We start from the raw sequence: 13,632 nt of genomic DNA on the forward strand, positions 1-13,632 counted from the left end.
TTTTCTTAGAGCCCCCTGTGTCCTTTGAGACTGCCCTCTGCCTATTACCCACGAGATGTTGGGCCGTCTGGAACAGGTAAGGGAGGACAGTCCCACATGGAAAATCTCTCTCATCTGCAGAGGAGGTCTTGCTCCAGGTTTTCACTTCCATATATCCCAAACATTTGCCTTTTTCCTAGTGACCCCAGATCCCCTCTTCACCGCCCCCCAAAATGCTTCTCTTTGTGAAGGATTTCACCTCGAAGCAATCTGCAGACACAGCGATGTTTGATGAAACACAAACATCTGCCCCCCACAGCTGTTCCGACCCCTGGGGGTGAGGTCACTGAATCCTTCCACCTGCTCCTGCTTTCTGCCCCTTCCGCCTCCTCTTTCTCCTTCTCGTGCTTTAATTGGGCCTCCCCTTTTTCACTTTCCTCAAACTTAAAGACTGCCTTAGCGTGTATTAAGCCAAGTTTCCTCATTGGGGGCCAATGTTCCAATTTTGTTCTAGCCTCCACCTCCATCCTACTCCATTGTCTAAGGAAGGCAACTACATAGCAACTACTAAGTCCAGAGCACGTTATTGCGGGGGGGCCTGCTAAGCAGGGTAAGTTTGACTGGAGCCCCCTCCAGACCTTTGTGAAGGAGTCCTACTCCAACCAACCACACTTTCTACCTTTGCCTCTCTGGGAGCTCCTCACCTTTCAGGAGACCCTTCAGGGACTGCCCGGGAGCGGTTATGTCAGTGGAGCTCCTAAAGATCAGATATATGCTGGTGAATATTGGGGGCTAATTGCGAGGGCAGCATACTTTCTGCTGCTGCTTTCTTCAGCTCGCCCTTGCGTCCTCCACCCAGAATATCGTTCATCACACTCTTCATCCTGGGTTTGCATTCAGAGTAATTCGGCGACCATTGTCACTGAACGCTCATAAATAAGTGGCCGGGTTTGAAGTTTGCTGTTGATGGTTGCCGTCGAGTCGATTCTGACCTGTGGAGACCCCAAGTTTGCAGAGAATATCTGTTCCATAGGGTTTTCAAGGCTGTGACCTTTCGGAAGCAGATCACCAGGCCTTACTTCTAAGGCACCTTTGGGGGAGCTTGAACCACCAATCTTCTGGTTAGTGGTCCAACATAACCATTTGCGCCACCAGGGACTCAAATATTTTTAAGCATTCACGGCATTAAGTGTTCACTGAGTCCCTTCTCTGTGGCTAGCGCAGGGCTAAAGTACTTAAATGGAGGGTGTGGGGAAAGTGAGGAGAAGAGGTTTCTATCCTCATGGAGGTCCTGAGTGAAAAAGGAGTCACTGTGGAAGAACTTGAGCCTTCAGTCCAGGTGGGTCATAGATATAAATGGATGGCAGCTGCCAGCACCATGATTTATGGGTGATGCTCCCAGCCAAAGGAAGTCAGGCACTCTGGAACTGTACTCTGGAACTACAGACCGCTGCGTACAGGGCATCTTAGTATATTTAGCAAATGAGATTGCAAACCACAGAAAAAAAGGCTGAGTGGGCGGAGAGGAAGAACATTCTCTGGCCAGAAACTTGCTGAACTTTGAGGGCCAGGGACCAGAGGCTCTGTAGAGGTGGGGAGAGATGTTCTTTGGCTTGTCTCGGACAAATAAATCACCACTGATATACCAAAGGCCAATTATATGGAGTGTTTTCTTGGAAAATCTTCTCCCAGACCCTGTAAATCATCCCCAGTGTTGGCATGTGCCCAGATCTGCCTGGGGGGCTGGTGGTGTGCCAGCGCACCCCAGTGCCAGGTGGAGGAATTGCTTAGGAATGTTCCTTTTATAGCAGGAGAAGACATAGGGATGAGGTCCTGACTATCTTCACCCAGGGTAGCAGTGTGGAGCAGAACAATTTGCTGTGACTTAGGAATTGTAGGGCCTGGGTTTTAGACTAAGTTTGCCACTTACTCCCTCTGTGACCTTCGGGACCTAACACTTCCTTTCTACAAAGTAGAGTGGGGACTGGATTATCTTTAAGCTTCCTAGATGCTCTGACACTAGCTTTATGCCCTCATGTTCTCTGGAAATTCTTCTAGGATGCTGTTTTACATCCCACACCCCATCCTGGTGATTGCCTCAAGGGAGACAAAAATTCCCATCTTCTTGCAAAGTCAGCCACATATGATTGTTTTAGAAGGATGTTTGGGAACTCTCAAAGCCAGGCATCAGAGCACCTGTAGAAAGAGCTGAGGACCTTTAGCCAGAGAAGAAAGAGCACAGGGGAATATGAGAGGAGCTGTGTTCAGATACCTGAAGGACTTCAAATGGAGGAGGGTGTCAGTGTCTGTTGTCCTACTGCCAGAGGCCAGAAACAGGTCCAATGAGCCAAACAATGATGCAGGGTCTCAGACCTAAGCCCAGAAGAAAAGATAAACAAGCAATCATTACATCATTGCTGAATGACACAGGCTTCGCTTTTCATAGAAAGAACTCTCTAATCACTACAGCTGTCTGATAGTGGTACCTAAGTCTGATGGAGAAGGGAGTGGCCCATCTCTAAAGTAATCTAGCAGAGCGTGGGTAACAGGGCCATGGCAGCGAGGACACTCCATTCAGGTCCCTCTGTGGCCGTCTTCTGTCCCGGTGCCACATGACCAGAGTGAGAAGGTGCTCCCTCCCCAATGTATTTCTCTCTTCCCTGTAAAACTTTGTTCTCCTGATTCAGGAAGGGCTCATTTCTCTCTAACCAGTTGCTGCTCATGGCAACACATGGATGGCAGAGGGTAGGGTTTCCAGTGGTTGACTTTTCAGAAGTAGGTCACCAGGCCTCTCTTCCCAGGTGCCTCCAGGTGGACTTGAACTGCCAACCTTTAGGTTAACAGTGAAGTGTGTTAACCATTTGCACCACCCAGGGACTCCCATTTCTCTCTAGGAGGGTTCTATTAAAATTTGTCTACTCTTTGAAGGGATTATATCTTGAAACTTTGAGGGTGGGGATTTAGTTGATTGCCAAAAAGCAGGAAGGCCCTAAGGGAATAGAATGTGAGTTAGGGGCTGGCATACAATATCTGAACGGGAAGATGGGCCAAGGGGAATGCAGGCCTTCTGATGGAAGACACAGGGCAAACCACCTTATTCCCCGATTACTTATTTTGTAAATGGCTAATCAATTCCTTGTAGTTCTGTCAGTGGTGAGTTTATTTAAACTTTTTTTGGAATAGATTGGTCATTTCAGCCTGTACAACTCTGGGAGCAATGAGTTTACAAGGTCGATAAAATAGTTCTTTCATCATCTTGGAATTTATTCCCTCCCTTAAGTTGCAGTGTCTCTTCCTCCTTCCCATATTCTAGGAGAGGGTGAACAAGTTTTTTCCCTTTATTTGTCCTCTTTGTGATTGTATTAATTCTCTTGGGATCCTTTCTCAGTCTTTGACTTTCTTTCTAGACGAAAGTCCTCCTAATTGTTCTCATTACTTTTGGTGTGACAATTCCCCTGACCCTGTGATTAATTCAGAAGGCACCAAGCGTTTGTTACCTTCCTGCTCTGTGGAAGTCATTGGGCAAGACACTTTTCTTGCCACTCTCTCTACAAGATTGTAATAGAACTAAATGAGAGGCAATGTTTAGAGTGCCGTGTCCTGGCACGTAAAATACTCATCACAGATATTGCTCACGAGGTAGCTTCCCACGCCTCCTGTGTACAGATGAAATCACCAAAGTCCCTACAGCTGGTAGGTGGCAGAGCTGAGAGTTGAACCCAGGGCTGCCTGACTCCAAAGCCTATGGCCTTTCCACTGTGTAATGCTTCCCCCCTTTTCCTGACTGTCGTTGGACATACAGAGAAACATCCTGTGATTTAAGAATGAGTTGGCAAGGTTAAACGCTCTGGTAGAAAATGAAGACATTTTACAGGAAAACAAATAGAAAGATTAAGGAGAAAGGAGTTTACCGGTGCCCTGGGATCCTCGGCAGTCACTTTTGGTGGGAATCAGAGCTTGTGGTATGCACAGCCAGAACTGTGGTTCTTTCTGGCCTCAGACAGCATCTCAGTTGTCCTGCCTGTTGTGTTTGGAGGCGACAGCTCTGCATGAACCCATTAACTCTGAGACTTGGGCCAGAGCCTTTTCCTTCCACAACCACTGGGTGAGAGTGAGCTGCCCTGCTCTGACATGATGGGCTTCCCATATGCACGAAACAACCACAGCTGCCTCCCCGTCTTTCGTCACCTAAACGAGGGCAGTTAGTGTTTAAGAGTAGAGAATATGGAACATAATGATGGATAAATTATAAGTTTGGGGATATGAAAAGTCAAACTGTGTAAATATGTATTTTAAACCACAAACAGAATGTTAATGCGTCTTTCCCATTAACACACTAACTGAAATTACAGAGTGTAATGTGAGCCGACGCCCACGGGTTGGTTATGGTGTTTTCAGATTTAGAACAGCAAATGATAAATGTCCTTCCCTCAGACAAAGAAGCGATTGACACAGCTTTTCGGTGTAGTCACTGACAGTGTTGGCAGTGGAAAATAAACTGAACTCCCGGGGAGGAAGGAGGTCAGGAGATACCTGGAAAGTTGGAACACGGGCTCTTTCTAAGCAGTCCACATACTGGGGAACGTCTCTGGGCTCAGAACAGTCCCTCCAAGCAGTGGGGACCAGGCTGGTTGCCTGGCTTGCCTCCCTGGGTTAGAGGATGGGTTTGTTTTCTGAAGCAGTAGCTCTGTCTTGCTGCGGGCTAAAAGGTAGCCAGGCTCGTTTAGCTGTATTTGGGGACATATGGCTTATTTAGCAGCCATTTCATTGTGAGGTTGCTTATGAGTGGCAATATAAAAGAGAGCTTAGGAACATGACCTTTGGAGCGAGAAGGACCTGCGCTTAAATCCTGGCTCTTCGCATTCAAACTGCGGACCCATGGGCAATGCACTTAATCTCTGAGCCTCCAAAGTAGGAATAATAATAATAATATGCCTACTTCTTTGGGTTGTTGCGAAGATTAAATGAAACAGTATTTATCAAATACTCATCATGTCCTTTGTCGTTGTTGATAGTTGCCGTCAAGTTGATTCTGACTCATGGCGACCCCATGGGTGCAGAGTAGAACTGCTCCGTAGTGTTTTCGAGGCTGTGACCTTTTAGAAGCAGACCGCCAGACCTGTCTTCCTTGATGCCTCTCAGTGGGTTCAAACTGCCAACTTTTTTTTTTTTTTTGGCTTGTAGTTAAGTGCTTAACCATTTGTACTACTCAGGGACCACATTGTATCCTAGTACATAGCAAAGACCTATAAAGGTATTAGCTGTTACTATCAATACTACACTACTCTCCTGCTTCTCCTGTGGGAATGGGACTTTGGTGTATATTCCAGATGATCTGAACCTCTGCCCCTCTTACCTGACTCTGTCGTCCACATCCCATACCCACCACTGTTATGCAACCTGTCGTCACTGCTTCAGTCCAGGTTCATCCAGTGACTCAAACATCTATAGCTCTTCATTTGTTCATTTAAAAATCCTTCAAAAAACAAAAAACCTGGTGTCCTTGAGTCGATTCTGACTCATAACGACCCCATGTATGTCAGAGTAGAACTATACTCCATAGGGTTTTCAATGGCTGTGACCTTTTGGAAGTAAATCATGAAGGCCTTTCTTCTGAGGCACCTCTGGGTGTATTTGAACCTCCAGCCTTTCAGTTAGTAGCCGAGCACTTAATTGTGTCATCCAGCAACCCATAACAAGCCTTTACTGAGGGCCATTATGAGCCAGGAAGTTGGAAACACAGTGGGAACAAAATCCACTTCTTGCTCTCAAGCGGGTTATAGTATAGTTGTTGTCTACTTTATTTTGTTGGCACTTATCCTTGTGTTGGTTGTGTCTGTGTGTGTAATGGCCTTTTTTTCACCATAGTATTGTAAGTTCTTTGAGGGTAAGGACTTTGTCTTATTCTTTTTTTTCTCCACTGCACAGCTTAGCCTGATCTTAGACATGAAGAAAGACTCAATGATACTGACTTTTTTGAGTTAGGCAGCCCCGTAGTGAAAAACCAAATTATGTACAGGCTCAGAAGAATTCTAGTGCCAGAGAGACCAGGATAGAAAATCTGACCCCATTACCCTATCCAGCCTTGCCACCACCATCAACTGGTGGTTATGTGTTGTTTTTGTGTGTGTGTGTTTTTTCCCTAAAGATATTCAATTTCGTCATTATTTGGGGAGAGCCAAAATAAAACAGTAGTGAAATACAACTTCATACCCTCTGAACTATAAAAAATTAAAATGTAATAACACAAGAGTTTTGGCCAGAATGTGCAGAAAGGGGAACAATTATACATTACCGGTAGGATTGTGAATTGGTAATTGGTCTTCCGTTTGGCACTACTTAGCATAAGTAAGACCTGCGTTCCAGCAGTTTGACTTCTTGCACCAGCCCTAGTAAGATACTCATACGGCACCCTGGGAAATGTGCGTACGGCTGTTAGAATGTATGTGAATAATAGCCTAAACATAGACGTTCTCAGCCATCCTCAATAAGGGAAAAGGAAAATAAAATGATTTATTCATATAATGGGATACTATACAACATTTAAAATAAATGAACAAGTTCTAAATCTCAAAATACAATATCACATTGAAACAAGTTGCAGAAATACACTTCTGGTACAATCCTATTTATATAAATACATTTACTCATATGTATTGTTTATGGGAGAATCCCTGGGTGGCACCAACATCTCGACTACGAATTGAAAGGCTGGAGGTTGAAGCCCACTCAGAGGCGCTTGGAAGAAAGGCCTGGGGATCTGCTTCTAAGATATCAGCCACTGAAGACACTGTAGAGCACCTTTCTGCGTGGAATCGACTCAATGGCAGCTGGTTTGGCGTGTTGGTGTTGTTCATGGATGCATAGCTGTGAAGGAAATGATTCCAACCAAAGTGTTACCTGCTAACCCCAGAATAGTTAGTATTTCTGAAGAAGAGAGGTAGATGGAATGGGATACTGAGTTTTAGCTATATTGGAAGTATTTTAACCAAATCAGGCAAAATATTGACATTTATTTACTAGCAGTAGGTAGACTAAACATGGTGAAAATGTTAGTTCTACCCAAAGCAATCTACAGACACAATGCAATCCCAATCCAAATACCAACATCATTCTTTAATGAGATGAAAAAACTAATCATTAACTTTATGGAAAGGAAAGAGACCCTGGATAAGTAAAGCATTATTGAAGAAGAACAAATTAGGAAACCTCCCATCACCTGATCTCAGAACCTACTCTACAGCTATGGTGGCCAGAACAGCCTGGTACTGGTACTATGACAGACACACTGACCAGTGAAACAGAATTGAGAACCCAGATATACATCCATCCACCTACAGTCACCTGATCTTTGGCAAAGACCCAAAATCCATTAAATGAGGAAAAGACGGTCTTTTTAACAAATGTTTCTGAAAAACTGGATGTCCATCTGTAAAAAAAAAAAAAAGGAGCAGGACCCATACCTCACACCATATTCAAAAACTAATTCAGAATGAATCAAAGACCTAAATATAAAACCAAAAATTATAAAGGCCATGGAAGAAAAAATAGTGTCAATGCTAGGGGCCCTAAAATATGGCATAAGTAGGATACAAACCATAACTAAAAATATACAAACACCAGAAGATAAACTAGATAACTAGAATCTTCTAAAAATTAAACACTTATGCTCATCAAAACACTTTACCGAAAGAACCTATAGACTGGGAAAAATTGTTTTGCTGTGACATATCCAGCAAAGGTCTAATCTCTAAAATCTACAGGAAAATCTAACACATCTGCAACAAAAAGACCAATAATCCAGTTAAAAATGGGTAAAGGATATGAACAGACACTACACCAAAGAGGACATTCAGGTGGCTAACAGACACACATGAGGAAACGCAGGAGAAAAATGTAGAACAAAATACAAACTCACAAAAGAAGACCAGACTGACTGGTCTGACAGAAACAGGAGAAACCCCAAGAGTGTGGCCCCTGGGCCCCCTTCCAACTCCGCACTGAAGTCACTCCTGAGGTTCACCTTTCAGCCAAAGAAGACAGGCCTGTAAAATAAACAATAACGCACATAGTTCAACCATGTATACGAGACTAAGTGGGCACACCAACCCAAAATTTTGCAAAGATGAGAAGACAGGAAGGGACAAGACACCTGGACGAATGGAAATGGGGAACCCGAGGTTGAGAAGGCGAGAATGTTGGCGCATCACAGGGTTGGCAACCAGTGTCACAAAATAATATGTATATTAATTGTTTAATGAGAAACTAATTTCCTCTGTAAACTTTCACCTAAAGCACAATAAAGAAAATAAAGTATATGGAAGGATGTGCATAGGCTAAATGCAAATATTATGTCATTTTATATAAGAGGCTTGAGCATCTGAGGATTTTGGGATCCTCAGTGTGTCCTGGAACCAACCTCCCACGGATACCGAGGGATGACGGTACCGCTGACAAATCAGGCACTGAAGACCCTGTGGTGCACCGTTCTAGCTCTGATGCACGTGACGTTGCCATGAGTCAGAGTCTACTCAACAGCAACTAGATCCTGGTTAAGAGACGCAAGTTATCTGGTACATAGCAAGCACTCAATAAGTGCTAGTATCATTCACTGACTGTGTCTCCTGAAAGAAACACGGTGTGGATGTGTATGTGTGTGTGAAATATATAGTAAATTACCCATTGCCCTTCTTTATTGGCTGAATTTATGGGCTGAACTTAAGCTGTATTAGTTTTTTCATAAAGACTGATTCTCTTTCTTTTGACCTTTTCTCTGCACTTTTTTCAGTCCTCCTTTTGTCTTCGTCAGCTGCCTTCAGGTCATCCCTCAATTCATGGTGACGCCATGGACAACTGAGTGATATTGTCTGGTCCTGCACCACTTCCGTGGTCAGATGCAGATCAGGCTGTTGTGAGCCATAAGGTTTTCATTGGTTGAGTTTTTGGAAGTGGATCTCCAGGCCTTTCTTCCTAGTCCATCTTATTTTGGAAGTTCCACTGAAACTTCCAACATATAGCAACACACAAGCCTCCATTAACAGACAGGTGATGACTATGCTTGAGGTGCACTGGCCAGGAATCAAACCCAGGTCTCTCATGTGGAAGGTGAATTTCTACACATTCAGCCCAACCAAAACCCACTGCCACTGAGTTGATTCCAACTCATGGTGACCCTAGAGGACAGAATAGAACTGCCGCATAGGGTTTCCAAGGCTGTAAATCTTTACAGAAGCTGACTGCCACATCTTTCTCCGACAGAGCAGCTGGTGGGTCCAAATCACCGACCTTATAGTTAGCAGATGAGCACTTTAACCAGTGCACCACCTGGGCTCCTCATAAGTTCTCCTACATCTCTTTAATTGAAGGAACAGAAACTAAATGGAGCGTCCTAGATAAAATGAGGTCTGAGTCATGTGGAAGGTTGACCTCACGGCATTTGTATACCTCACTCCTTGTTAGCCCTCCTTGGCGACCCTCATGGGCTGACTTTTATTCAACTTGGGTGCTCAGCTCAGCCCAAGTTCAGCCAACTGGTGCTCCCTCCTTGGTATGCCCCCACCCATATCACCCCCACATACATACATAGTCACTGGTTCCTGACCTTCCTTGGCCTCTCTGGGCCCTGAGCCAATCATGCTAGAACATATTTCAGGAGTGGGTTATTGGCATTCCTGGGGCCTGTGGCACAATTTGGTCGTATGCAGGTGGTCGAGGTTCACTTTCCCCTGAAGGTTAAATGACGACCTTGGTCAGTGTTTAACTAGTGTTTGCTTAAATGGTTTCCCCTAGTTAATGAGTCATGTGGCAAATTACTTGAGAACTTTCACGCCCTGCAGGTAAGCTGGGATGGTAAGAACTGGTCATCCTGAAATTGTGTTCAGTTATAGAGGCATTACAATGAGGTATCTGCGTAGCACACCTTTCTGGCTCTCAGATCCTAAATCATAAAAGTAAATCAATGGAATAAGGGCTGCTTGAAGAACCACTCTGATGATGACCTGGAGGCCTACTTTTCTGAGATTGGGCCATCTGGTACCAGCCTTCTCAACATCTTTCTCCCTACCTTAGGAGGCCCTGTATCATCCCAAATGGTGTGCTGAGCACCCCACCGCCCGCCAAGGTGCTGCAGCAAACTCACACAGATGCTACAAAAACCAAACCAAACCTGTCGCCTTTGAGTCAATTCAAACTCGGAATGACCCTGTAGTACAGAGTAGAACTGCCCCATAGGGTTTCCAAGTAGTGGCTGGTGGATTCAAACTGCCAAGCTTTTTGGTTAGCAGCTGAGCTCTTAACCACTGCGCCACCAAGGCTCCAAGGATGTTACATGATATTGTAAATGTTTGAAGAAAGCGGAACAGTACTGACATCTGTCAGATGCTGTGTGAATGAACAGCTCAGGTAGGTCACAGTCTCTGCTTTAGATCATTTCTTTCCATGATATCATATCTTTGCAAAGTTGTGGTTTTTGGCAGTTGCTGTGATAGAAAGTAAGTACCGTGTGAAAATCAATGTGGAACAGGAAATGAGGGTGGGTGCCTCATGTGAATGACCCCCAGCTCTGGGAATTTGTACAGGGCCTGACAGGCACACATGGCCCCTTTGTAAGTAATTGTGAGCATGTAAGAATGAAATAAAAATGTTTTCTTTCAATTTATGTATATTATTGTTGTCAAATGAGTATTAAGCTGTGAAGGCATAAATACCTTATTAATTCGTTCCATAAAATAGAGCTATTAGTTTTTTTTTTTTTTTGGCCTATGGGCTCTGTGAAAAAATGATTGAGACAGTGTGAACTGAGAAAGTTTGAGAACTTCTGCTGTAGAGGAAGATGAGATGTCCTCACTTCCGCCTCCCATCAGATCTCTTGCCAGCAGGTCTCCCTCCTAGGTGAGCTCACTCCGGCCCTCATACCCCTCTTCCTTGACACCAGCTCCTTCTCCCTCTGAAAGCTGAGGTGTCATTGATTATTATTATTTTTTTTTTAAATAAAGAAGAGAAAGCCTTGCCTAACTTTATTACCACCTTCTCCAAACTCTCTTCCAGTCTCCCCCTCTTTCTCCTCTGTCTTTCCATTTCCTTCATTACCTTACTTAAAAACAGCCTCATCCAAGCTCCTTTACCTCCAGCATCATAACTTCATTCCTAAATCATTGCCTGGCTCCTTTCCTTGCTACTCTCTTCACACTGCGGTCCCCAAAGCCACTGATGTGGAACACTTAGGGTCTTTTTTTCAGTCCAGGTTCACTTGCCTACCTCCTTCGTGATGCTTTCCTCTGACTAACTTGTCATGGCATTATTCCCATGGCCTCCCCACCTCTCTCAACGTTCCTGGCCCCTTTGTGGGCCCCTGTCTGTCTTTCACCTGTTGATATGAACATTCGCAAGGCCCTGTTCCTTCCTCACTTTACTGCCTTTCTCCTCCCTGCCCTGTTCTGAGCCTTCTCTTTTGGTGAGCTCATCTTCTCTTTCAACATAAACTATACATATGGGCCCCATTGAGCAGCAGACCCCCTCACTGCCTGTCTGCAGCCAAATTGTGCCACAGGCCCTGAAATGCCAACCTGTCACTCGTGTGTTATGTCCTTCAAGACTCACCCCGGATAGCCCCTGCTTGAAGAAACCTGAAACTGCTCTTACCACATCACTGGCCATTAGTTTCCACGTACACTATTCTCCATTTCCACCTTGAACTTGAGAGCACCTTTTCCCTCTCCTTCCTTTGTCATCTTTTATATATATTCAGTTGCCTCATTTGAACAACTGATACATTCCAGTACTTCTTTTATTCCCTTCAAGGCATTTATCCTGCCTTGGTTAAAAATTTACTTTACGTTTGCCTCAAATAACTGGCCCCGCTACCTCCAGAGTCCCTTATCCAGCCCCCCTTACACCACGCTCCACTACTCACTTAATCAACTAAAAATGTACATAGTGTACCCCCCCACCCCCCACACACAGTTTTTCCCATACATAGAAATCTATAATTCCTTTTACCCTGCCATTGGCTTTTTTCACTAAATGGTTATCTTTCCATGACAGTTGTTGTTAGGTGCCATCAAGTCATTTCCAACTCATAGCGACCCTATGCACAACAGAACCAGTCCTGCACCATCCTTAAATCCTTGTTGTGCTTGAGCCCATTGTTGCAGCCACTGTGTCAATCCACCTTGTTGAGGGTCTTCCTCTTTTCCGCTGACCCTGTACTCTGCCAAGCATGATGTCCTTCTCCAGGGACTGATCCTTCCTGACAACATGTCCAAAGTATGTAAGACGCAGTCTCACCATCCTTGCTTCTAAGGAGCATTCTGCAAATACTTCTTCCAAGACGTATATGTTCGTTCTTTTAGCAGTCTATGGCATATTCAATATTCCTTGCCAACACCACAATTTTCAAGTGTTCCAAGACAGTACTATAGAGAAAAGGAGAAGTCTACATTATATTGAAGTCATTTATTGAGGAATAATTTACAAAAGGATAATACTTACCCTGTTTACTGTAGAGTTCCATGAGCTTGGGCAAACATGTACATTCCGGTCATTACCACCACCATCGATAAAAAACGCTTACATCTTCCCAACAGATTACCTCCTGCAGCTTTGTAGTCACCCAGTCCTGAAATTTTGCCTTTTTGAGGAATGATGGGAATCATACAATGTGTAGTTTTGAGTATGGCTCCTTTCACTTATCATAATTCATGAGATCTGTCTATGTTGTTGCATGTGTCAGTAGTTCACTCCTTTTTATTGCTGAGTAGAATTCCGTTGGAGCCCTGGTGTCACAGTGGTCAAGACTTTGGCCGCTAACCAAAAGGTCAACAGTTTGAATCCACCAGCCTGTCCTTGGAATCCCTACAGGGTAGTTCTACTCTATCCTTATAAGGTCGCTATGCATCGGAATTGACTTGATGGCAGTGGGTTTGTTTTCTGGTTACTATTCTGTTACGTGGATGTACCACCATTTGTCCACTCATAGGCTGGGGGACACTTGGATTGTTTCCAGATTTTAGTAATTATGAGTAAAGCTGCTGTTAACATATATGTACATTTTTTTCTGAGCCCGAAACTTGTTTATAGATATAGGATTTTGTTTCTTTGTTTCTGTTGAGTAAATACCTGGCAGTTTGAGCTCTGTATCTCGGACTAAGTGTATGTTTGGCTTTGTAAGGAATTACCAAACTGTTTTCAGAAGTGGTTGGCTGTACCATTTTGCACTGTTGCCAGCAGTTTTTGAGAGTTTCAGTTGTTCTGCATACTTGTCAGGACTTGATATTGTAAATGTTTGGTCGTCTTTGCTTTTGTTTTAATTTTAGCCATTCCAATAGGTATATATGATATCACATTGTGATCTTAATTTGCATTTTCCTAACGGCTAATAATGTTGAGCACCTGTTCATATACAAGCAATTCCCAACTTACAATGGGGTTCCATTCCGACCACTCCATCGTAAGTTGATTCTGATGTAAGTTGAATGCCTCATTTTTTTTTTTCATTATTATTGCCTTTTATTATCAGTATCTTTATAAATCTGATTCTTATTTGTCTCTGGGGGTTTGGAGACATTACACATAAACTTACAGATACATTTTAACATTGTATGTAGTATGTATTTCTAACAATAAGACATACAAAAAAACACACACACAGACAGT

General features: G+C 43.9%; 1 protein-coding gene across 12 annotated transcripts in view; it reads left to right on the forward strand.

The window, feature by feature from the left end:
* Nucleotides 1-13,632, forward strand: part of LRMDA (leucine rich melanocyte differentiation associated) — a 1,290,642-nt gene that overhangs the window by 764,772 nt on the left and 512,238 nt on the right. The window lies entirely within an intron of this gene.

Source organism: Loxodonta africana, chromosome 16 (assembly GCF_030014295.1).
Source record: "Loxodonta africana isolate mLoxAfr1 chromosome 16, mLoxAfr1.hap2, whole genome shotgun sequence".
NCBI lineage: Eukaryota > Metazoa > Chordata > Mammalia > Proboscidea > Elephantidae > Loxodonta > Loxodonta africana.